Source organism: Scyliorhinus torazame, chromosome 14, assembly GCF_047496885.1.
Source record: "Scyliorhinus torazame isolate Kashiwa2021f chromosome 14, sScyTor2.1, whole genome shotgun sequence".
NCBI lineage: Eukaryota > Metazoa > Chordata > Chondrichthyes > Carcharhiniformes > Scyliorhinidae > Scyliorhinus > Scyliorhinus torazame.
The window spans coordinates 122,381,825-122,407,043 of record NC_092720.1 but is presented as its reverse complement, the minus strand read 5'-3'; the positions used below and the strand labels follow the sequence as shown (position 1 = coordinate 122,407,043).

The 25,219-nt window shown below is 49.6% G+C and overlaps 1 protein-coding gene across 1 annotated transcript in view; it reads left to right on the top strand.

Moving 5' to 3' along the window:
* Positions 1-11,016: 11,016 nt before the first annotated feature.
* The window catches only part of LOC140389052 (S-arrestin-like), a 155,161-nt gene continuing 140,958 nt past the window's right edge, over positions 11,017-25,219 (top strand). Inside the window, exon 1 of the mRNA XM_072473212.1 lies at positions 11,017-11,157. The gene's annotated coding sequence lies outside the window, so the exon portion shown is untranslated. The remainder of the gene's footprint in view (positions 11,158-25,219) is intronic.

Sequence of the window (25,219 nt, the reverse complement as noted above, 5' to 3'; positions counted from 1 at the left end):
GGGGTTGGATTATGAGGAGATGTTGAGTAGACTGGGACTGTACTCGTTGGAATTTAGAAGGATGAGGGGGGATCTTATAGAAACATATAAAATTATGAAGGGAATAGATAGGATAGATGCGGGCAGGTTGTTTCCACTGGCGGGTGAAAGCAGAACTAGGGGCATAGCCTCAAAATAAGGGGAAGTAGATTTATGACTGAGTTTAGGAGGAACTTCTTCACCCAAAGGGCTGTGAATCTATGGAATTCCTTGCCCAGTGAAGCAGTAGAGGCTCTTTCATTAAATGTTTTTAAGATAAAGATAGATAGTTTTTTGAAGAATAAAGGGATTACGGGTTATGGTGTTCGGGCCGGAAAGTGGAGCTGAGTCCACAAAAGATCAGCCCTGATCTCATTGAATGGCGGAGCAGGCTCGAGGGGCCAGTTGGCCTACTCCTGCTCCTAGTTCTTATGTTCTTATCTCCTTCTGCTGCTCAGTGAGAAGAATTTGCTTGATAACCCTCCTTTGAAAGATATTAGGATATTATGATATATGAAAGGTGCTATATAAATACATCTTATTGTTGTTGAATGCTGCTTTCTGCTGATATCCACTTTTTCTGCAAAATGTTAGTGCCTGCTGATTTTCACCCTCTGTCCTGCTAAATGCTTGTTCCTGCTCTGTCATCCCACTGCATTCCACGTTTCAACTTTCCCCAAATTCCAGGATATGATTGGTGAAACACATAGCAATCTGCATCCCTATATAGAATCCCTTGGCTTTTACAGATCACATTGGAAGAATGAGGAAAGCTTGACAGAAAATGAGGCTCCCCTCCCTGGCTCATTACATCAGTAGCACAGTTACAATCAGAAGCTGAGTGAAGCTGAGATCCATACAATCAAAATATTATATAAGCGTCTTGAAGAAACATTTAATTAATAGTGCCTTGCAATATAGGCCCAAGATTATCTCAAAGAATATCATAACCTACTGTACGCTTTACCTTGTCATCCAGATAGGCAATTGGAACAGCAGGAGGCTATCCCACAGCAAATAATACTGAAGCCAGAGAAGCAAATCTCTTGGACACTGGAGCCTCCAAGCAATAATGTGAATATTCGCATTAACTCAGTGTAAAGGATGTTGGACTGGGCTCTGCCGCAGGAGTGACCCTGATATTGCCACACGCTGCATGTTGTGTTGTATTTAAGCCATGTGGACATGCTTGAATGCACAGTTTTGGCTGGTTTCTCTCCTTCACAATCATTCCATGCCTAATGGAGTGTTTTGCATAGGGCATAGAATGCTGATGCTCAGAGTACAACCTTCTAACAAAAGATCTAGGGCGGGGTTCTCCATCAGCTGACGTGAATGGGCCGGCCCATCAGCAGGATGGGTGCGCTCCAGTGCAACTAGTGCCACCTTGTTGGCTGGGCCGAGTGTGTGTGTGGAGTGAGGTGTGTATATGTGGCTGTAGCTTGTCAGCCTCCTGAGTGTCAATCACAGACCCAGCGTATTATCCCGCACCATTTTTCATTGGAATCTATTGTGTTCCACGAGGTGCCATTGCTAGCCCCTCCAAGATTGCTGAATTAGTTAAGGTGCGGTGCCAGCTTTGCTGTCCAAGAATCCTGACCCAGCATCAACACTTAGGGCATGATTCTCTGGTATAGTTACGCTCTCGCACAAGCTGGAGGCCGGTGAATAGCGGGAGAGGCAAAAAACGAAATCCACATCAGGCAGCAAACAGTTTGCGATGCAACCGGCCTGATCCCTTAGGCAAAATCAGGATCTTGCTGTAGGGTGGCGAGAAACCAATTATCACCACTTAAGCACCATTTCCATACAATTAATGAGAGCCACCCATATCCAACGGCCTCCCGTCATTCATCGGCCATCCCAGAAAGTGCTCACGCTGGCGTCAATTAGCACTCCTTTCTAAAAACGTGAACCTGGCGGAAAGGCTGCTGTGGAGATCCAAGAGGGTGAGCAGCCATCTTTGCACTCAGGCAACAAGCTCAGGGGCACTGGGATTGCCATCCCAGTGCTCGGTGGGGGGTGAGGGACCCTCAACTGGGTGTGGGGGAACCTCCGCAAGGGTGGGCCGCCACCTTGGGGGTCAACCGGGGGGGAAACAGCTCGTGGCACCAGCAGGCCAATCCCTGTATCGTGTGTACATGTTCCGGGCGAAACCTTTGTCCCTACCTGTCTGCCCCAACGACCAGCCGTAACCCCCACCGACTGCTGAGGTCTCCGGCTGTTCGGCTGAAGGCTATTGCCAATAGGGAATTGACAATCATGGTTAAGTGAGCACATCACAGATGCCAAGTGGATTCTCGTCGGTGGGCGGGGCATGTAGCATGTGGGAATCATTGCCTAGCACCCCAATCACACCTTGATGCCTGGACACTGTGCTTGAACAATGCGGGAGGTAACACCACACATGCAAGATCCGAACACCCAGGGGATGGGACACAGCTCCAGGGACATGACCACGGCCGGAGGGCAGATGAGCACCACCGGGGGGGGGGGGGGGGGGGGGGGGGGGGGGGGGGGGGATGCCTGGAGAGATTGGCAATGGGTCCACAATGCAGAAGGAAGTGACCATAATGGTTGTGCAAAAAAGGTGTTTAATGTGTTGTACAAACCCCACTCCAAATGGTGCCATCCCCTACCTACCCGCCAACACCCTCCTCCTCCCCCAGTGCCCTCAATGATCCTCAATGTCATTGGCCCTCCTAACTCTACCGTTATGTCTAGGTTTTTCCCCAGGATGCACATCTGAGCTGGAGGCAGCCAGCTGCCTACCTCGTCCCATGGCCTGTGATGCATTTTGGAAGGGCTAATGCAGGTAGGGAATATACAGTGAATGGTAGAACCCTCAAGAGTATTGAAAGTCAAAGAGATCTAGGAGTACAGGTCCACAGGTCATTGAAAGGGGCAACACAGGTGGAGAAGGTAGTCAAGAAGGCATACGGCATGCTTGCCTTCATTGGCCGGGGCATTGAGTATAAGAATTGGCAAGTCATGTTGCAGCTGTATAGAACCTTAGTTAGGCCACACTTGGAGTATAGTGTTCAATTCTGGTCGCCACACTACCAGAAGGATGTGGAGGCTTTAGAGAGGGTGCAGAAGAGATTTACCAGAATGTTGCCTGGTATGGAGGGCATAAGCTATGAGGAGCGATTGAATAAACTCGGTTTGTTCTCACTGGAACTAAGGAGGTTGAGGGGCGACCTGATGGAGGTATACAAAATTATGAGGGGCATAGACAGAGTGGATAGTCAGAGGCTTTTCCCCAGGGTAGAGAGGTCAATTACTAGGGGGCATAGGTTTAAGGTGAGAGGGGCAAGGTTTAGAGTAGATGTACGAGGCAAGTTTTTTACGCAGAGGGTAGTGGGTGCCTGGAACTCACTACCGGAGGAGGTAGTGGAAGCAGGGACGATAGGGACATTTAAGGGGCATCTTGACAAATATATGAATAGGATGGGAATAGAAGGATACGGACCCAGGAAGTGTAGAAGATTGTAGTTTAGTCGGGCAGTATGGTCGGCACGGGCTTGGAGGGCCGAAGGGCCTGTTCCTGTGCTGTACATTTCTTTGTTCTTTGTTCTTTGATGCCCCTGGTGGGCATCCTCTGGGGGGCTCGGGGCCCAGAGGGCCCCGGCTTACTTGTCGGTGGCACATTAACAGCTGTGCCACCCTGTCCTGTGAGCTGACCTCGAGACGCGGCGTCATCAGGAATCGGGAGCTGGTGGCCACTTCTGCCATTCCATGGGACGGGTCTGGGTTGGCACTCAGTGCCCCCTCCTCCCGATCAGTGAACCAATTAAGGTTGAATTGCGTTGCCGGCATCGCTGGGCCGAGCGCAGGTAAGCTTGCGGCAATTCCCGCCCGCTACCACACTTAGTCATTGTTCCGGAGAATTGTGCTCTTAGTCTCAAGAATTGAGAATCCCACCGCTAGATTTTATAAATCCCAACTGACCTACTGTGTACTTCCAATGTTTTCAGCTTTTCCTTCAATCTTTCCTTAAATGCAGGCCATGTGAGGTCTGAATCCAGGGCTGTGAAACCAAGAAGGAACTTGGGCTGCCTCACCAGCCAACAGATTTCTATAAATAACGTGTACTGCTGCTCACTTGTGTTGCAAGCCCCACCTAGCTCACCTTCATCAAGTTAACTATCTAAACTAACTATAAAACATTGGTTCAACCTCAGCTAGAATATTCTGGCTGTCAAAGCCTCAGAGAGTGATGACAGTCGTTAGTAATGTGGAAACTGATGATGTTCTCCTTAGAACAAAAGAAGTCATGGGGAGATTTGATAAAGTTTGAACCTAGTGGAGTGGTGCAGCGACAACAATCTCTCCCTCAATGCCAGCAAAACTGGCATTTCCTTTTCTTTTCATGTACTTAATGACCTGTTGAGCTGCTCGCAGAAAAATACTTTCACTGCACCTCGGTACACGTGACAATAAACAAATCCAATCCAAGTTGTTCAAAGCAATGAAGGGTTTTGATCGAGCAACTGTTTCCCGTTGCAGCAAGGTCAGTAACCTGTCCACACAAATTTATCGTAATTAGCAAAGGTGACTAGAGGGAAAACATATTGTGCGGTGAACTGTTACATTCTGGAATACACTGCCTAAAAGAGTGGTGGAAGCAGATTCAATTGTAACTTTCAAAAGGGAATTGGATAAATATTAGAAGGGAGTCAATTTGCAGCAATATGGGCAAACACATGATCTCTACCACCTAGAAGGACAAGGGAGCTGACGAATGGGAATACCACAGCCTGCAAGTTCCCCTCCAAGCCACACACCATCCTGACTGTCGCTGGGTCACAATCCTGAAACTCCCTCCCAAAAGGTACGAAAGAGAAAATACTGGAAAATCCCAGCGGGTCTGGCAGCATTTGACGAAGAGTCATCGGACTCGAAACGTTATCTCTTTTCTCTCCCTACAGATGCTGCCAGACATGCTGAGATTTTCCAGCATTTTCTCTTTCGTTTCAGATTCCAGCATCTGCAGTAATTTGCTTTTCTCCCAAAAGGTACGATGGGTATACCTACACCACATGGATTTCAGCAGTTCAAGAAGGCAACCCATCACCACCTCCTCAAGGGCAATGAGGGATAGGTAATAAAAATGCTGGCCTAGTCAACGAAGCCCACAGAATAAGAAAAAGTGTGCCTAATTGCTATTCCAAACAGCCAAGACAGTTAGTGTGAAGGGAGTGGCTTCCTTTCTATCCTGTATTGTTCCAGAAATAAAATAAACATAAATCTTAAGTCCAGATACAGGATGGGTGACATTGCTCCTATTTCAGGTTTATTTTTCAGTGGTATGCTATAACAGTTCAGATACTGAAGACTGCTACACGGCACAACATCTCACTGGATCGTTGAAAGTTCTTTCCTGAAGGAATAAAAAAAGAACAGCCTGGTAGCATGATGATGTACAAATGAGATTACCTGCAAATCCCATCACCATACTGTCACTGATGTGTTTCTGAGACAGAAAATCCCTTTACATCAACACTGGCTCTAACATCAGGAAAACTGAGGCAAAGACTTGTTTCCAAAATTGTTGAAAAGTCAGAAGGAGCTCCCCTCTTCAGTGAGACACAAATCACCCGCTGACCCAACTTGAACACCTATTAAATTAGTTTAAAATGCACATGGGACTATTGCATTTTTGACAAGAGAATGATTAGTTATTCCAGAAACATAAGAAATGGGAGCAGGCAGGAGTCGGCCAATACTCTGACAAAGAAATATAGCAAAAATATCAATGTTAAGTGACTTCCACAGTGAAAATCAAAGTCATTCCAACTGAAGCACATGGCAGGCGTTTCAGGTGTTTGTAACTAGTGAGAAAAGAATCTGCAACCCAAGAAGTCCTTTTATTTAACAGTCTGCATATATTTCCCATCCAGTTTTTGGAAATTTAAGTGCAGGAAGTCCACCCATGGTTGAGACAGAAATTTCATTTTAACTTATTGATGTTGGCCCAAGTTTATCAAATAGGGACTACAGTCTTCAGGACTTCCCACTCCCATAATGCTGATTCAAGTTAGTACTAATTAGAAGTGGTTGACCAGGGGTGGGTAGGGTAAGGATACAGGTTAAGCTTTCTCGTGCCTGATGACTGTTAATAGCATCTTCTGAGAATTTCTGATCGTTTTACCCTCCCTTTTCACTTTTTTTATACTTCAACACTGGTGCTTAAGGGATTCAGTTGGCATCAAGCAAAGGCAGCCTCAACCCTAAATGCCTCCTGTGACAGACTCCTTACATACTCCTGCCACTTTGAGACACAAGTCAAGGTTTAAGAGTACATGCATCACACCCTGCTACCAAAGTGGAAACACCATGGAAGCAAAGACTAGGCACCCCCACACTCAACATAGTTTGATATTAAAGATCTGGTTAACCAGAATCTACATGTGCAGAATTCTCTTGCAAAGGTTTAATATCTTGTTTCAACACAGGGTAGGAATGTGAAATTTGTGAGATTTAAAGTACTGAAGGTGAAGGTACAAATTTGTGAAGAGTATGAAGAAGATGCAACTGCTAATTGGAAACCAATGTTCTTTGTGAGAAAGTTACAGTTCAGTCAGATAATTTCAATGTAGTACGGACAGAGTGCTGAGCTGTCAGTGGTACTGCTTTTGAATGAGATGTTGCACCGAGGACCTGGCTACCCTACTGCGCAGACATAAAAGATCCTGTGCACTATTTGAGGAAGGATAGGGGAGTTCTTGCTGCATCCCGATTAATGCTTATCCCTTAACCAACACTACTAAAGCAGGCTAGCTGGGGATCATTATCTTATTGCTATTTTGGGGATTGGTATGGGATAAGTTGTACTATACTGGTGCACAGTACTCTGTAGTCGAGTGGACGATAGTAAGAGCTGAAGTCCTCAGGTTTTGAGCATCTCCCAATGAAGGGCCAACAAGCTGACTGAGAAGGTTGTTTGGCATTTTAATCTTTGCTGCTGTCTTGCTCAGAGGTTTTTTGTATATCAATATTCAGTCAAGGTAAATGGAATGTTATTCATGATTCAATCGCTTATCCATCAGACCATAAGACATAGGAGCAGAATTAGGCCACTCGGCCCATCGAGTCTGCTCCGCCATTCAAACATGGCTGATATTTTTCTCACCCCATTCTCCTGCCTTCTCCCCTATTACCCCTGCTCCCCATGTTAATCAAGAAAGGTTGAGGGTGGAAAGGTTGAGGGTGCTACCTCTCTTTAGAACGGAGAAGGATGAGGGGCGACTTGATAGAAGTTTATAAGATGATCAGGGGAATAGGTAGAGTAGACAGTCAGAGACTTTTTCCCCAGGTGGAACAAACCATTACAAGGGGACATAAATTTAAGGTGAATGGTGGAAGATATAGGGGGGATGTCAGAGGTTGGTTCTTTACCCAGAGAGTAGTGAGGGCATGGAATGCACTGCCTGTGGAAGTAGTTGAGTCGGAAACATTAGGGACCTTCAAGCAGCTATTGGATAGGTACATGGATTATGGTAGAATGATACGTGTAGATTAATTTGTTCTTAAGGGCAGCACGGTAGCATTGTGGATAGCACAATTGCTTCACAGCTCCAGGGTCCCAGGTTCGATTCCGACTTGGGTGACTGTCTGTGTGGAGTCTGCGCATCCTCCCCGTGTCTGCGTGGGTTTCCTCCGGGTGGTCCGGTTTCCTCCCACAGTCCAAAGATGTGCAGGTTAGGTGGATTGGCCATGATAAATTGCCCTTAGTGTCCAAAATTGCCCTTAGTGTTGGGTGGAGGTGTTGACCTTGGGTAGGGTGCTCTTTCCAAGAGCTGGTGCAGACTCGATGGGCCGAATGGCCTCCTTCTGCACTGTAAATTCTTCTGCACTGTAAATTCAATGATAATCTATGATTAATCTAGGACAAAGGTTCGGCACAACATCGTGGGCTGAAGGGCCTGTTCTGTGCTGTATTTTTCTATGTTCTATGTTCTAAGAACCTATCTATCTATGTCTTCAAGACACTCAGTGATTTGGCCTCAACAGCCTTCTGCGGCAATGAGTTCCACAGATTCACCATCCTCTGGCTGAAGAAATTCTTCCTCATCTTTGTTTTAAAGGAATTGTCCCTTCAGCCTGAGGCTGTGGCCTCGGGTTCCAGTTTTTCCTACTAGTGGAAACATCTTCTCCATGTCCACTCTATCCAGGCCTCGCAGTATCCTGTAGGTTTCAATAAGATCCCCCCTCATCCTTCTAAACTCCAACAGGTACAGACCCAGAGTCCTCAAATGTTCCTCATACAACAAGCTCTCCCAGGGATCATTTTTGTGAAGCTCTTGTCATTCAATGAAATGTTGAGTTCCCTCTTGGTGTTGGCATTGTGGAGGTGAAATATACCTGAGACTGTTTTGCTGCTGCTGAGCTGAAGGCACCATGTCTTACAGTTGTTGGCCAGCTTTGCAAAATCGTTGTTCAATGTTGCCACTAGTTTAGAAAATGTTCAAGCCTGAAAAGTAGAGCAGATATCGTCAGCATTGATGAACTTCCAAGCCAGTGTTGGAGGCATTTGTTGATATAGAGATTGAAAAGGGTCGGGGCTAGAACAGATCCTTGGGGAAGCCCATTGGACTGTTTCCTCGAGCTACTTGTCTCATCAACCATGTGCACCCTGAACCATCTATCTTGAAGTAATAGTTCAACACAACAAAGCATATCATCTTGTGTACCCTCTAATCAACTCAGCTCCCTTGGCTCCCAGTCCTGAGCCATGTAAGGAGGGAGATTGCAACAAGGAAGTTCCTGGAGAAGGTCTACATCAACCCAAGTCTGCTGCTACACAAGGACCTTACTAATCATAGAAACATCAAAAATAAGAACAGGAGTAGGCCATTTGACCCTTCAAGCCTGCTCCATCATTCATTATGATCATGACTGATCATCCAACTCAATAGTCTGATCCCATTTTCCCCCCGTATCCTTTGATCCGCTTCACCCCAAGAGCTATATCTAACTGTCTCTTGAAAACATACAATGTTTTGGCCTCAACTGATTCTTGTGCCACCATCAGGAACATCCTTCCTGCATGTACCCTGTCTAGTCCTGTTAAATTTTATAGATTTCTATGTGATCTTCCCTCATTCTTCTGAACTATAGCGAACATAATCAAGAACATGGAACATACAGTGCAGAATAATAATAATAATAATAATTGCTTATTGTCACAAGTAGGCTTCAATGAAGTTACTGTGAAAAGAACCTGAGAGGAGGCCATTCGGCCCATCGAGTCTGCACCGACCCACTTAAGCCCTCACTTCCACCCTATCCCCGTAACCCAATAACCCCTCCTAACCTTTTTGATCACTAAGGGCAATTTATCATGGCCAATCCACCTAACTTGCACATCTTTGGACTGTGGGGGGAAACCGGAGCACCCGGAGGAAACCCACGCAGACACAGGGAGAACGTGCAGACTCCACACAGACAGTGACCCAAGCTGGGAATCGAACCTGGGACCCTGGCGCTGTGAAGCCACAGTGCTATCCACTTGTGCTACCGTGCTGCCCTAAACGATCCACGCAGACACGGGGAGAATGTGCAAACTCCACAGAGACAGTGACCCGGGGCCCGAATCGAACCCGGGTCCTCAGCAGCGCAGGCAGCAGTGCTAACCACTGCGCCACTGTGCCACCCTACTCTTTTTAAAATTCAATTTTTATCATCTGCCCTGGTGAGATTCGAACCAGGGTCCCCAGAACATTACTCTGGAATGCTAGCCCAGCGACAATACCACTACACCAATGCCCCCTAGTTAGGGATGCATCTCCAGCATGATAGGGTTTATCCCCGTCACAAAAGGGGCGAAATTCTCCGTAATCGGCGCGATGTCTGCCGACCGGCGCCAAAAACGGCGCAAATCAGTCCTCCGCCCCTTGAGTGGAATCCTCCGCCCCTTGAGCGGCCGAGCCCTAACCTTGAGGGGCTAGGCCCGCGCCGGACTGATTTCTGCCCAGCCAGCTGGCGGGAAAGGCCTTTGATGCCTCGCCAGCTGGCGCGGAAATGACATTGCCGGGCGGCGCATGCGCGGGAGCGTCAGCGGTCGCTCACGGCATCCCCGCGCATGCGCAGTGGAGGGAGTCTATTCCGCCTCTGCCATGGTGGAGACCGTGGCAAAGGCAGAAGGAAAAGAGTGCCCCCACGGCACAGGCCCACCCGCGGATCGGTGGGCCCCGATCGCGGGCCAGGCCACCGTGGGGGCACTCCCCGGGGCCAGATCGCCCCGCGCCCCCCCCAGGGCCCCGGAGCCCGCCCACGCCACCTTGTCCCGCCGGTAAGAGAGGTGGTTTAATCCACGCCGGCGGGACAGGCATTCTAGCAGCGGGACTTCGGCCCATCCGGGCCGGAGAATTGCCGGGGGGGGGGGGGGGTGGCAACCGGCGCGGCGCGATTCCCGCCCCGCCGAAAATCCGGTGCTGGAGAATTCGGCAACCGGCGGGGGTGGGATTCACGCCAGCCCCCGGCGATTCTCCGACCTGGCAGGGGGTCGGAGAATCTCACCCCGATTTTCCAAACTTGTGGCCTTGTCATAAATTTAGCAAGATTCTCTGGTGGTGCCTGCCTGCAATGGGAATGGAGAATGACTGTATCATACCAGCATGCTTGACATAAGCTCAAATTGATTAGATGGACTGGCACTGGGGAAATCTGCCAGTGACATCTGTTCATCATTTGCACATCATAAGAAGACAATAATGGAGGCCACCAGCGAATGGGAAAATGGCTCCTTTCTCTTCCCCACCCCAGCCCACCATATTCTGCTCAGAAAATATTGGAGAGAGGAAGAAGATCCTAGATCATTGTAAATCTTTTGCGTACGAGAGGACAATTAAAAGATTATTAATCGAAGCTTTATAATGTGGAGTTGTAACCTTGGGCAGGATTTGATGTACTTGCATTATCTTCTTACTGTAATCTGCTCAGACACTGACCTGACACATGCAGTGACTACACATTTGTACAATTGCTGACCTGCAACTGTCGGTATTTCAATAGACAAAGATTCGCCCCTCTCACTGTCTGAGGCATCTGAAGGAAGAAAGGGAGTTGTGAAAAAGTTCCCCTCTCAAAACAGTTGTTGGTCTTTCAGTCCCAGACTGAGGTTGGCTGTTTAAGGTATTCTGTTAAAATTTATCTGTATTGTGTTAAATCAGACTGACTAATGAACTGGGAGGTGAGTACAGTATGTTGCCTGGGTTTAAATGGACTTTCTACATCTGTGCCAGCCGCTTATTTTGTGGGAAAACCATGAAATAAAAGGTTTTAATTTTGAATGATTATCAAATATTGTGCTTGTACTATCCAATTCCAACTGCTTTAACCCGCTAAAGGTTCGTAAAGTGCAATTTTGCTGTAACTTTCCTTTTAAGGTTAAGGAAGTCAGGAATGAGGACATGTTTAGTAGCTTTAACCAACGTTTTTAGAATTATTAAAGAAATTACCAAAACTGATTTGGGAAAATTGTTCCCTGTGAAAAGGCGTTGAAATCCCACGGGAAATCAAATCAAATCTAAGAGGAACAGTCAGGAAAATGTCATCACCCCAAAGGATAAATGAGTTATAGGATAAGTTGCCAGGCAAGGCTACGAAACCATTTAAATTAGAATAGAAGAGAGTCATATGTGTTCCTTTAAAGAGAACGGACTGTCGGATGAGGTGAGAAGGCAATAGGTGGGGTTGATGAGTCGGATGAGAAGTAGGATTTATGAAATCAGTGGGATGTTAGACGATGAGGTAAAGGGTTACGGTGACAAGGTCGGTAGATCAGGTGACTCAAGGTCAGGTTTGCTGGGCCAATTGAGCTTTTTGCTAAAGTTTCCCATGCTCTTGAATGTTATGCCATGTTTCAGAACGCTGTGTTGTGTATTTGAATGTTGTGCTACATTCCGGAATTTTCTGCTGTGTTCTAGAGTGTTATGATTCGGAGGCTGAGAACGTCTGTGAACATCACAGGATTCACCAGTTAGGCTGAGAAGGTGCTTGGCATGATCACACCTAATATACCAATATATAAAGTACCCGGTGCAGCAATAATCATACAGTTATGTTGCTCTGGCAATACGGTATCATAGCATAACATGACACTGCCGCAACAGGGCACTACCACCTCGCCATCTTAACATTGCACCAATATACATTCCTCTGCACTAATGTACATTATTGAATATTCCTCCCATTCTCTTTGAAGTTCAAAACTATCAAAGAAATCGGAAAGTTTCTTCCATGGATGAATCAAATTAATGCAAGTTATTATCATTTTAACATGACCCCACTTACAGCTCACCCAACATATAGGGCATGATTTTATGGCCATGCAGTGTCCGAAAAGCAGCTCGGCGCAGTGTGACCAATAGAAGCCGGGAGACTCTGTTCCCCGGCTCTACCTGGCTCACAATGTCACGCAAGATCTAACAGCTAGTCTCACTTTAATTTGAAGATTCCCAAGGTATGGGAGGGGGCGGGGGAGTATCTGCTTTGCTTCGGAGACCTCAGCTGAGCGCCATTCAGTACTGGTCTCCACAATTGGGGACCAGACGGCATGACTTGTGGGGATCTCCAAGGGGATCAGAGGCTCCCAGGCATATGCCCTTTGGGCAGGGTGTAACCCTGGCACTGCTAGTGCTACCTGGGTGCTCTGCACAGCCAGCCTGGCACTGGCACCCTGGCAGTGCCTCCTGGGTGCCAGCCTGGCACTGCGAAGGTGCCCAGGTGGAACTGCCAGCTGGCATGGATGCTGCCAGGTTGGCACTGCCTAGGTGGCCAAACTAGCATTTTTCACACAGTGGTGAGTGGGCTGGGGGTGCCTTGTGTGGGGGGACTCCCTCACAGTGAATTGGGGGAGGTTTGCATCAGGGGGCTCCAGAGGCCGTGGAGCCATTTTTAAATGGCATCCTAGTCTCTCCCTACACTGAATACCATTTTATAGCGTTGTGTTTCTCGGCGTCCACTATGGAACTTTGTTCCCATTTAGTTATATCCAGCACATTGTTTTAAGTTGAATGCTTTCACAAAGCCAACATTCTGTAATAACTCCAGGTTTATAAACAAAAATTAATTTGCAAATGTCTTTGAAATTATATTTTGTCTACCAGATGACAACATGAGTCTTTCCTGCCATACCTTTAAAGAAAAATTATTATATTATTATATGATGACGTCACCTTTGAGTCTGAGGTTAATCACTGAGCACGGGCTGAAGCAGATCATTTTACTCAACCTTGGCAGCATGCAGCCCCGAAGATGTAAATTGCAACTAGATGGAAGGTAGAACTTCCACTACAGGAACAGGGTTCGTGGTAAAGCCCAAAGTAACTGGATTTCCTGTGGCCAGTCACTGACTACAACACCAACTTTCATTTTGTAGCACCTTTTGTAAAAAAGAAGCCAAGGTTCTTCATTCGAACACTATCAAGCAAAATTTCATACCAAACCACAAACAGCGATATTTGATCACACCCGCTTCCCCACCAGTATTGCAACCCCTCTGTTCTTCGCATCCAGCCCTGAATGAAAGACCTGCCCTACCCATCCCTTTCTCAGCCTAACCTGATCTGCCACTTTCAGATGTGTCTCCTGGAGCATAACCACGCCTGCCTTCAGTCCCTTTAAGTGCGCGAACACCCGGGCCCTCTTGACCGGCCTGTTCAGGCCCCTCACATTCCAAGTTATCAGCCGGATCGGGGGGCGACTCGCCCCCCTGCCGACTAGCCATCTCCTTTTCTAGGCCAACCACGTGCCCGCGCCTCCCGCACCCTCCAGTCCCCCAGGCGGCGGACCCCCGCCCCGACTACCTCTCCTACTTCCAACTCCCTTTTGGCCAATGCAGCAGCAACCCAGTTCCCCCCCCACCCCTCCCTCCCTCCCCCCCCCCCCCCCCCCCCCGCTAGATCCTCATCTAGACATTTTGCTCCCTCCATGACACTCCCGTAAGTCAGCTGACTCCTGCTGACCCCGGCCTCTCCCGACATTCCATCGACCCCCCAGAGTGAGAATCCCCCCACCCCTTGGCAGTCAGTGTGTGCTCTTCTCCAGCACCGCCCTTCCCCCCCCGGCCCTGCCCCCATTCTTCCCTAACACAGGAAAAAGCCCGCGCTTTCCTGAGCCGGCCTTGCGCCCTCTGGCGCAGCTCCTTTTTGCTGCCTTACCCTAACTCCCCATCCCCGGGCCTCCACCCCCACTCTTCCTCCGCGGGGCCCTGTCCCTCCAACACCGAGTTATCATGGGGGATTTTAATCTACATGTCGATTGGTTTAACATTATCCATTTTGGAGGTTATCCATTTTGGTAAGAATAACAACATAAGGTATTATTATTTAAATGATAAAATATTAAAACATGCTGCTGTGCAGAGAGACCTGGGTGTGCTAGTGCATGAGTCACAAAAGGTTGGTTTACAGGTGCAACAGGTGATTACGAAGGCGAATGGAATTTTGTCCTTCATTGCTAGAGGGATGGAGTTTAAGACTAGGGAGGTTATGCTGCAATTGTATAAGGTGTTAGTGAGGCCACACCTGGAGTATTGTGTTCAGTTGGTCTCCTTACTTGAGAAAGGACGTACTGCCACTGGAGGGTGTGCAGAGGAGATTCACTAGGTTAATCCCAGAGCTGAAGGGGTTGAATTACGAGGAGAGGGTGAGTAGACTGGGACTGTACTCATTGGAATTTAGAAGGATGAAGGGGGATCTTATAGAAACATATAAAATTATGAAGGGAATAGATCGGATAGATGTGGGCAGGTTGTTTCCACTGGCGGGTGAAAGCAGAACTAGGAGGCATAGCCTCAAAGTAAGGGGAAGTAGATTTAGGACTGAGTTTAGGAGTAACATCTTCACCCAAAGGGTTGTGAATCTATGGGAATCCTTGCCTAGTGAAGCAGTAGAGGCTCCTTTATTAAATGTTTTTAAGATAAAGATAGATAGTTTTTTGAAGAATAAAGGGATTCAGGGTTATGGTGTTGGGCCGGAAAGTGGAGCTGAGTCCACTAAAGATCAGCCATGATCTCATTGAATGGCGGAGCAGGCTCGAGGGGCCAGATGGCCTACTCCTGCTCCTAGTTCTTATGTTCTTAAAACAAAAAGAACATTCCCCAAACGCAGTTAACACAGTAAACAACCCCCCACGACAAACTCTCAGTTTGAGTCCAACTTTTCAGTCTGGATAAAGTACCATGCCTCATCAGGCGTTTCAAAATAGTGGTGCCGGTCTTGGAATGTGACCCACAATCGCGCTGGCTGCAGCATCCCGAACTTCACCCCCTTCCGATGGAGCACCGCCTTAGCCCGGTTAAAACCAGCCCTCTTCTTAGCCACCTCCGCACTCCAGTCCTGATAAATCTGGATCTCCGAGTTCTCCCACCTGCTGCTCCGCTCTTTTTTGGCCCATCTCAGGACACACTCTCTGCCCATAAAGCGGTGGAACCTCACCACTACAGCCCTTGGCGGCTCGTTGGCTTTGGGTCTCCTTGCCAGGACCCGATTAGCCCCATCCAGCTCCAGGTGCCTCGGGAAAGCTCCCGCGCCCATCATGTAATTGAGCATCGTGCTCATATATGCTCCGGCATCGGGCCCCTCCACTCCTTCAGGGTGACCCAGAATCCAAAGATTCTTCCTCCTCAACCTATTCTCCAGGTCCTCAAATTTTTCCGCGACCTCTTGTGCAGCGCCTCGTGCGCCTCCACCTTCACCGCTAGGCCCAAGATCTCGTCCTCGTTCTCTGAGGCTTTTTGCCGCACCTCCCGGATCGCCGCCCCTTGGGCCTTCTGGGTCTCCACAAGCTTCTCAATCGCCGCCTTCATTGGCGCCAGCATTTCTGTCCTCAGCTCTGCAAAGCAGCGTTTAAGAAACTCCTGCTGCTCCTGAGACCACTGCGCCCACGCTGCTTGGTCTCCACCTGCCGCCATCTTGCTTTTCCTCCCTCGCACTTTCCGCTGCACCAGGATCACTTTTTTAACCTCTCCACTCCTGGTCCAATCCATATAGTGTCGGGGGAACCTTGCTGTCACCTTCCCACACTGGAAGCCGTTGAACAATTGCCGTTGGGGCCCCTCTGAAGAGCCCAAAAGTCCGTTCCCGGCGGGAGCTGCCGAACGTGCGACCTACCTAGGCATAGCCGCAACCGGAAGTCTCGTATCTGGGCTATTGAAGAGGCGATGTTGAGGATATCCGCCTTCACTCTGTCTGAAGCGCCGATCAGTCTAATACCCCAAAAGTGGCCACTAGCGGACATGGATCCGAATCAACATTGAGTATGTCCAACATGGTGTTGAAGAAAGAGGCCCAATAGCTTACCAATTTGGGACAAGACTAGAACATATATGGTTAGCCGGTCCCCAAAAGTAAATCTCACGCTTGTCGTCCACCCTAGAGCAAAATCCACTCATCCTTGCTTTAGTCAGTTGCACCCACCTTGAATTGGACTTAGCTGAGCACATAAAAACGTGGAGTTGAGCCTGTCGAGGGCCTCCCTCCATACTTCAACATCCAGATGGAACCCAACTCAACCTCCCATTTTGCCCTCACCTCATTCAATGGAGCTGACTCTGCTGAAAGGACATGGCTGCATATGCATGAAATAACCCCCCCACCAGACCCAGCCAAGACAAAATCCTCTTACTTTAAAACATTTCTCCCCCCCTTTTTTTTAAATTTAGAGTACCCAATTATATATTTTTCCAATTAAGGGGCAATCTAGCATGGCCAATCCACCTACTCTTCACATCTTTGGGCTGTGGGGTGAACCCACGCAGATGCGGGGAGCATATGCAAACTCCACACGGACAGTGACCCAGAGCCGAGATCAATCCCAGGTCCTAGACGACAAAATCCTCTTCAACAAGGAAGAGGTTGGTGTCAAGGAAAAACCTTGAGCAAAAATTTGAAAATCTGAAAGTATCTGAAAAGAGTGGAGCCAGGCAGTCGGACTTTCTCAGCCAATTCCTTAAAACTGGCAAACCTCCCCTCCACCAACAGGTCTCCAAACCTCTCCAAACCCCCCCTCCCTCCAATGACATAAACGTTGAGTCCAAAATCGTTGGCATTAAAAGGTGGTTGTTGCAGGTGAGGGTGAGTGAAGACATGGTACAGAGCTTGAAATGCTGCCTGAACTGCTTTCAGATTCTCAGGGTGGACACCAACACTGGATTCAGGGAACATCTTACGGAAGAAAAAGCCAACACTGCGGTTACCACTTGATGCACGATCAATTACACTCAAGACAAAGTGATTTCATAACTGAAGGCTTTAATCGACTAGAACTTGTTCCCCAGCAGCTTCAGTACAGAAAGTGAAGGCTGCTGGGACGGCACCGGTTCTTATACCCGCCTGTCAGGGCGGAGCTACTTATCAACAGCCAATGGTAAACTCCTAGGTTTAACCAATGGTCATCAGCCTCTTAGGTACAGCAATACCTGATAATACAACATTCACCCCCTGTTAAAAAAGAGTCCGGCGGAGGAGGTGGCCAGTGGTAACAGTCGCCTTACTGTGTCGGGGTGAACAAAGCTTTCTGTGCTCCCAGAGTCAATCAGGCAAGACGTCTCATGGCCGTTGATGAAGACCGTCGTTGTTGCAGTTGCGAGTGTCCGAGGTCGACTTTGGTCCAATGTCACCGAGGCCAGGTGAAGCTGTTGCGAGTTCTGATTGGGCAGCGTGTAGTCGGCCGTGCTGGGGGCCTGGGGCCTCATCCAAGATGGCGTCACCCATGGGTCGCACATGGTGGCCGGGAATGGACAAGGTGGCGGCGGGGATGGACAAAATGGCGGCGCCCACCCGTCCAGCGTGGTGTCCGGGGGGCAAGATGGCTGCGCCCGTTGGTCGCACGTGGCCCTAGGATAGGGGGGTGGCGGTGAGCGCTGGCCGGTCGGGGCCTGAAGGGGGGGTTGCCGCAGCGGTCCGGAGTCGCTGGAGACCGCGGCCACTGCGCGGGCCTGGCAGACCCCCATAAAGTGGCCCTTCTTGCCGCACCCTTTGCAGGTGGCGGTGTGGGCCGGGCAGCGCTGACGGGGATGATTCGCCTGCCCACAGAAGAAACAGCGGGGCCCGGCGGCGTTAGCGGGCCGTCTTGCAGCGCAGGCCTGCGGGGTCAGGGGGAAGGTCTGTGGGGCTGCCGCTGCGGGGTGCCATGCAGCCCAGGTGGCCGCCGCGCGGTAGGGCGCATAGGACTGCGCTTTTTGGGAGGCTACGTCCATGGACCCTGCCAGGGTCCGTGCCTCTCTAAGTCCCAGGGTGTCCTTTTCTAGGAGTCTTTGGCGGATCTCTGAGGAGCTCATACCTGCTACGAAGGCAGCCCTGATTAAAAGTTCCATGTGCTCGCTCCCCGAAACCTGCGGGCAGCCACAGTTCCGGCCCAGCACCAGTAGCGCCCGGTAGAAATCCTCCAACGATTCCCCGGGGCTTTGCCGTCTGGTTGCAAGCAGGTGATGTGCATAGACCTGATTTACAGGGCGGATATAATCCTTTTAACAGTTCGATCAAGGCATCATAGTCCTCCGCCTCCTTGATAAGGGTGTAGATCCCAGGGCTGACCCTTGAGTGCAGGAGATGCATTTTCTGTTCTCCTGAGGGGGTGCCTCCGGCCGTCTCGAGGTAGCCTTTAAAGCACGCCAGCCAGTGTTTAAATATTGCAGCCGAGTTGTCCGCGTGGGGGCTGAGTTGTAGGCACTCCGGTTTGATTCGGAGATCCATCCTTCCAGCTTAAGTGTAGTCAATTAAATTGATGCACAATCAATTATACGCAAGACAAAGTGATTTCATAACTGAAGGCTTTAATCGACTAGAACTTGTTCCCCAGCAGCTTCGGTACAGAAAGTGAAGGCTCCTGGGACGGCACCGGTTCTTATACTCCGCCTGTCAGGGCGGAGCTACTTATCAACAGCCCATGGTAAACGTCTAGGTTTAACCAATGGTGATCAGCCTCTTAGGTACAGCAATGCCTGATAATACCACACCACTGCACCAAGGCTAGAAACTGCAGAAGCTCGCTTATATTTGTCCCCATATGGAACCAAGATCACTGAACCATAACAATATCTTCTGAATATTGGCTGCCCAGTAGTAAAATAGTAAATTGGGTAAAGCCAAGCCCCCAGACTGCCTATCTCTTTGGAGAAAAGCCTCATGGATCCTTGGAGTCTTACCCACCCAAATAAAGGAAGGCATTAATTCATTGACTTTGACAAAAAAGGACTTTTGGAGAAATATGGGGATACATTGAAAAATAAATAAATAAAAATCTCAGAGTACCTTCATTTTAATAGTCTGAACATTCCACCAAGGACAGGGGGAGGTTATCCCACCTTTGCAAGTCGGACTTGACACCATCAACCAGACTAGCATAATTTAGTTTATGAACTGAGGCCCAATTGTGGGCCACCTGGACCCCCAGATAACGACAATTACCGACCCTTAACAAAGCCTGTCTGATCCTCCAAGATCACCTCTGGGAGGCAGGACTCCAGGCATCCTTGCCATGACTTTGGCAAGTAACTTAACATCCGCATTTAAGAGTGAAATAGGTCAACTTCCAGTAGCGACCATAGAGTGAGTGGTCGCACACAGTGCAACCCCAGCTCGAAGCCATTGGTTTTGGCACTTTTTACCCATTAGCTGGGTAGTTTCAGTAGAAAAGTGGCACGGAAGGTGGAGGAGGAAAGGTTCTCCCATTATTGGCATGTCTACTGGCTATCAGACCCGGCAGAACACAGTGAAGGACCTGTTTAAGGAGTTGGAGAAGACCTGTGGCGCAGCACCAATTTCAAGAATAGCGGAGGGGGAAGGGTCACTGTCAGTGGGAAAGCCTCAGGTGGAGCAATTGATGAACTTCATCAAGGAGGGATTTCGACAGCAGAGGCACAGTGACTGGTCAAGGACGATTGAGGGAGCAGCGGCACCTCAGCAAGGATCATTGGATCGGGTGGAGAAGTGCCTAGAGGCACAAGGGGCGACGATACATGAGGTGGAAAAGGTGATGTCTGACCAGAGTAATCATATTGTGCCTTTGGAGGTGGAGCTGGGGATCTTGCGGTATCTATGCAAGTCACTGATGTTGAAGGTCGGAGAACAGGTCCAGACAGCATGACTTGCAAATTGCAGGTCTGCCAGAGGGTGTGGAGGGAAAAAGCGCCACAAAGTACGTTTTGGCGATGCTGGCCGGGATGGTGGAGGAGAAGGTGCTGGGCAAGAGGTGATAGAGGCCCACAGGTCCTTGAGGCAGAAGCCAAGAGCAGGTGAGCCGCCATGGGCGGTAATTGAACGGTTGTGACGAATGATATAAAATAGTTACTTTAGAGATATTAGTTAATGTAATGTAGAAATAAGCTACTTTGATTCTGGCAGATAGAGACAAAGGGATTTGAGACCACATGGAAAAAGCAGGAAGATGTGTGTCTATGAGAGTGATGCTGCATTGATAGGGGCCAGAGAAAGGGATTGGAAGTGAGCCAATCAGAATAGATCAAACAGGTCAGGAGGGATATAGGCTGACCTATGGGCGTCGAGTATGTGAAACTTGATACCATTTGAATTGATTTGCAGAGATCCCTTTGTCTCTTTGTTCATTCGCTTTCTGGGATGTAGGAGACTGGATGTCTCTTATGTTTCTATGAAATGAATCAAGCTTGCAAGCTGAATAAAATAACTTCTTTTTACGTGCGAATCCATCTCGACTTTTATTGAGGCCAGACTGACGGAGAAAGAAATTTGGGAATCAACAGTTGCACAAGTTTGTGAATAAGGAGGAGATCCTGAAGTGGGCCAGGGTGAAGTGAGCCTGTGAATGGGGGAGTAATCGAATCCGGATTTAGCAGGACATTGGGGTGGAACTGCCGAAGAGGCGTGTGGAATTCAACAAGGCCAGTGATGTGCTGTACAGATGGAAGATTCGCTTTGGGGTGTTGTACCCGGCCAGACTATGGGTAACATTTGCCGGCCGGGAGCACTATTTTGAGACGCAGGAGGAGGCAAATTATTTTACAAGGGAAATAAGTTGGGGGAAAACAGGGGTGGTGTGGGATGGAGGGGATCAATCCATAAAAGTTGGGAGTTATTGTTGTTCTGGGTTGCCGATGGGGGTAATATTTTGAAGTTGTAAGTTCGTAAGGGTGGGAGATCGTTCCCCCCTCCCACCACTTGTTTTGTTTTTGGGAGGAGGTTATTTGTGAATTTGTATTATTTTAGTATTCAGGGGGGTTAGGGGCTGGTTGTGCAGGCTAAAGAGGGATTGGTGGGTGGAGGGGTGGTAAAGTGTGGAAAGGGGGCTTTCGGGCAGGAGGTACCACGCTAGCAAACAATGCCAGTGAATGGAGGAGAGGCGGGGGAGGAGGTCACTAGGAGTGGCCAGGAAGCGGGGAGGGATAGGGGGTTTGTGGGGGGGGGGGGGATGGAATGTAACGTGGCAGGTTTTGAGGTTGAGCATGGTCATGGATGGAGAGGGGGGGTCATCTGGGATGGGCCCAGTTCAGACTGGGATTAAGTGAGACTGAACTGATGGTGGATGATGGCAGGTGATAGAGGGGATTGGAGACATAGGCATAATGTGGAACTCCTTGGGTTAGAATGGACCGGTCAAGAGATCCAGGCTTTCTGCACGCCTCAGGGGTTTGAGAGTGGAGGTGATTTTTCTGCAGGAAATGCACCTATGGGTGAAGGATCAGGTTAGTCTGAGGAAGGGATGGGTGGGGCAAGTATTTCACTCAAGATTGATTCGAAGTCGAGGAGGGTGGCCATTTTATCGAGCAAAAAAAGGGGCTTGTGGAGGCGAGGGAAGTAGGGGACCCGGGGGGACGGTATGTGATAGTGAGTGGGATGCTGGAAGGGGTGCTGGTGGTGCTAGTCAATGTGTTTGTGCCTATCTGGGATGATGTAGGGTTTATAAAGGGGATACTGGGAGTGATTCCAGACTTGAACAGTACCAGCTGATTATGGGCGGAGATTTTCACTGTGAAATGGAGCCAAAGGTGCACGGGTCAAGCCTCAAGTCGACGGGAAGGTTGAGGATGGCGAAGGAGCTGGGAGAGTTCATGGAGCATACGGGAATGGTGGGTCCGTAGAGGTTCAGGAACCCGAGAGGGAGGGAGTACTCCTTCTTAGGGGCAGCACGGTAGCACAGTGGTTAGCACAGTCGCTTCACAGCTCCAGGGTCCCAGGTTCGATTCCTGGCTTGGGTCACTGTCTGTGTGGAGTCTGCACGTTCTCCCCGTGTCTGTGTGGGTTTCCTCCGGGTGCTCCGGTTTCCTCCCACAGTCCAAAGATGTGCAGGTTAGGTGGATTGGCCATGCTAAATTGCCCTTAGTGTCCAAAAAGGTTGGGTGGGGTTATTGGGTTATGGGGATAGGATGGATGTGTGGGCTTGGGTAGGATGCCCTTTCCAAGGGCCGGTGCAGACTCGATGGGCTGAATGGCCTCCTTCTGCACTGTAAATTCTATGAAAAAGAAAAATTCTATGATTCTCGCACATGTGAGATACCCTCAATTACGGCTCAGGAGAGAAGATTGATAATTCAAGGGCTTTAATTACCAGAGAACCAGACAGCTGCCGAGAAGTGAGCTCACCAGAAACGGTGTCCTGCCTGCCGTCGGTGTGCTCGAAGTAGGTGTATTGAGGGTTTTAATATAGTAGTTGGACCCTCTCGATCAGCGGATCTGTCTTATGGCTCCTCACGTGCCTCCGGAGTAGAACTGGTCCCGGAGTCGTCAGCCAACGTGGAAGCGAGACCCCAGAGGTGGACTTCCTGGGGAAGACAAACAAACAGTTGTGAGGGGTCTCGTTCGTGGCTGTACAGAGGAGCGACCTAATGGAGTGTAGGGCATCGGGTAGGACCTTCTACCAGCGGGCGATTGGGAGACCTCTTGACCGTAGGGCTAGAAGGACAGCCTTCCAAACTGTTGCGTTCTCCCTCTCCACCTGCCCGTTTCCCCGCGGGTTATATCTGGTCGTTCTGCTCGAGGCGATGCCCTTGTTGAGCAGATATCGATGCAGCTCATCGCTCATGAACGATGTACCCTGGTCGCTGTGAATATAAGCGGGGAAACCAAGCAGCGTGAAGATGCTGTGCAGTGCCTTGATTACGGAGGCCGCGGTCATATCGGGGCAGGGGACAGCGAAGGGGAAGCGGGAGAATTCATCGATGACAGTGAGGAAATAAATGTTGCGGTTGGTGGATGGGAGGGGCCCTTTAATGTCCACGCTTAGTCGCTCAAAGGGCCCAGAGGCCTTTACCAGGCAGGCCCTGTCTGGTCTGTAGAAGTGCGGTTTGCACTCTGCTCAGATCTGGCAAGCCTTGGTCATGGCCTTGACCTCCTCGGTGGAGTAAGGTAGGTTGCGGGACGTGACCCCCGGGTGGTAGAGGTCTTCGTGGATGGCCCTCAGGCGGTCTTTTTGCACGTTGGCGCACGTGAGCGGGACAGGGCATCTGGGGACTCGTTGAGCTTTCCCAGACGATATGTATGTATGTGGAGAGTTCGATCCTCCACCTCAGAATTTTATCATTCTTTATTTTGCCCCGTTGTGCGTTATCGAACATAAAGGCGACTGACCGTTGGTCGGTGACGAGGGCGAACCTCCTACCAGCTAGGTAGTGCCTCCAGTACTGCGCGGCCTCCACTATGGCTTGTGCCTCCTTCTCGATTGCAGAGTGTCGAATTTCTGAGGCGGTGAGCGTTCGGGAGAAGAACGCTACTGGTCTGCCTGCCTGATTGAGGGTAGCAGCCAGGGCGACATTCAATGCGTCGCTTTCTACCTGGAAGGGAATTGTTTCGTCCACCGCATGCATGGCGGCCTTGATGATATCGGCCTTGATACGACTGAAGGCCGACTGAGCCTCAGTGGTCAGCGGAAAAACCGTGGTCTTAATGAGTGGTCGGGCTTTGTCCGCATATCTGGGGACCCACTGGGCATAATAGGAAAAGAGCCCCAGGCACCGTTTGAGTGCCTTGAGGCTATGGGGGAGGGGAAATTCCTTAAGGGGGCGCATGCAGTCAGGGTCTGGGCCTAGGACCCCGTTTTCCACGACGTAGCCGAGGATGGCTAGTCGGGTTGTGTGGAAAACGCATTTCTCTTTGTTGTAGGTCAGATTGAGGGCCCGGGCGGTCTGGAGGAACTTCCTCAGGTTTGCGTTGTGGTCCTGCTGGTCATGGCCGCAGATGGTAATGTTGTCCAAGTACGGGTATGTAGCCCGTAAGCCGTACTGGTCCACTATTTGATCCATCGCTCTTTGGAAAACGGAGACGCCGTTTGTGATGCCAAAAGGGACCCTGAGGAAGTGGAAGAGCCGACCGGCTGCTTCGAAGGCTGTATAGGGGCGGTCCTCTGGGCAGATAGGGAGTTGATAATAGGCAGATTTTAGGTCGACCATGGAGAATACTCGATACTGGGCGATTTGGTTCACCATTTCTGCTATGCGGGGAAGTGGGTATGCATCAAGTTGCGTAAAGCGGTTTATGGTCTGACTATAGTCCACCACCATAAGTTGTTTTTCTCCGGAGCGGACTACCAGTATTTGTGCCCTCCAAGGGCTGTTGCTAGCCTCTATGACCCCTTCTTTTAGTAGCCGTTGAACCTCTGACTTGATGAAAGTCATGTCTTGGGCACTGTACCGCCGACTCCTGGTGGCGATGGGCTTACAGTCGGGAGTGAGGTTCACGAAGAGGGGGGTGGTGCAACTTTCAGTGTCGCCAGGCTACATACCATACCGTGAGCGGAGGCAGGCGTCCGCCAAACTTCAGTGCCAGGCTTCGGTGGCTGCACTGAAAGTCCAGATCGAGCAGCAGGGGGGGGGGGCGCAGAGGTGAGCGAGGACGTAAAGTTTAAAATGGGCGTATTTGGCGCCTTGAATAGCGAGGTTCGCGACACAATACCCCGTAATTTGGACCGAATGAGACCCAGATGCGAGGGCAATAGTTTGAGAGGCGGGATAGGTGCGCAGGGAGCAGCGTCTTACCGTGTCTGGATGGATAAAACTCTTTGTGCTCCCGGAGTCAAAAAGGCAGAGGGTGTTGCGGCAGTTGATTTGAACCTGCATCATTGACTTTGCTTCAGCCGAGATTGATCGAGCGTGATCGCTCCTAGTTGCGGGCAGTCAGAGTTCTTGGTTGAACGGCCTCGCAAAATGGCTGCCGCCGTCAGTCGCACATGTTGGGTTTTGAAGATGGCCGCCGCCAAGATGGCCACTTCCATGGCTCGCACG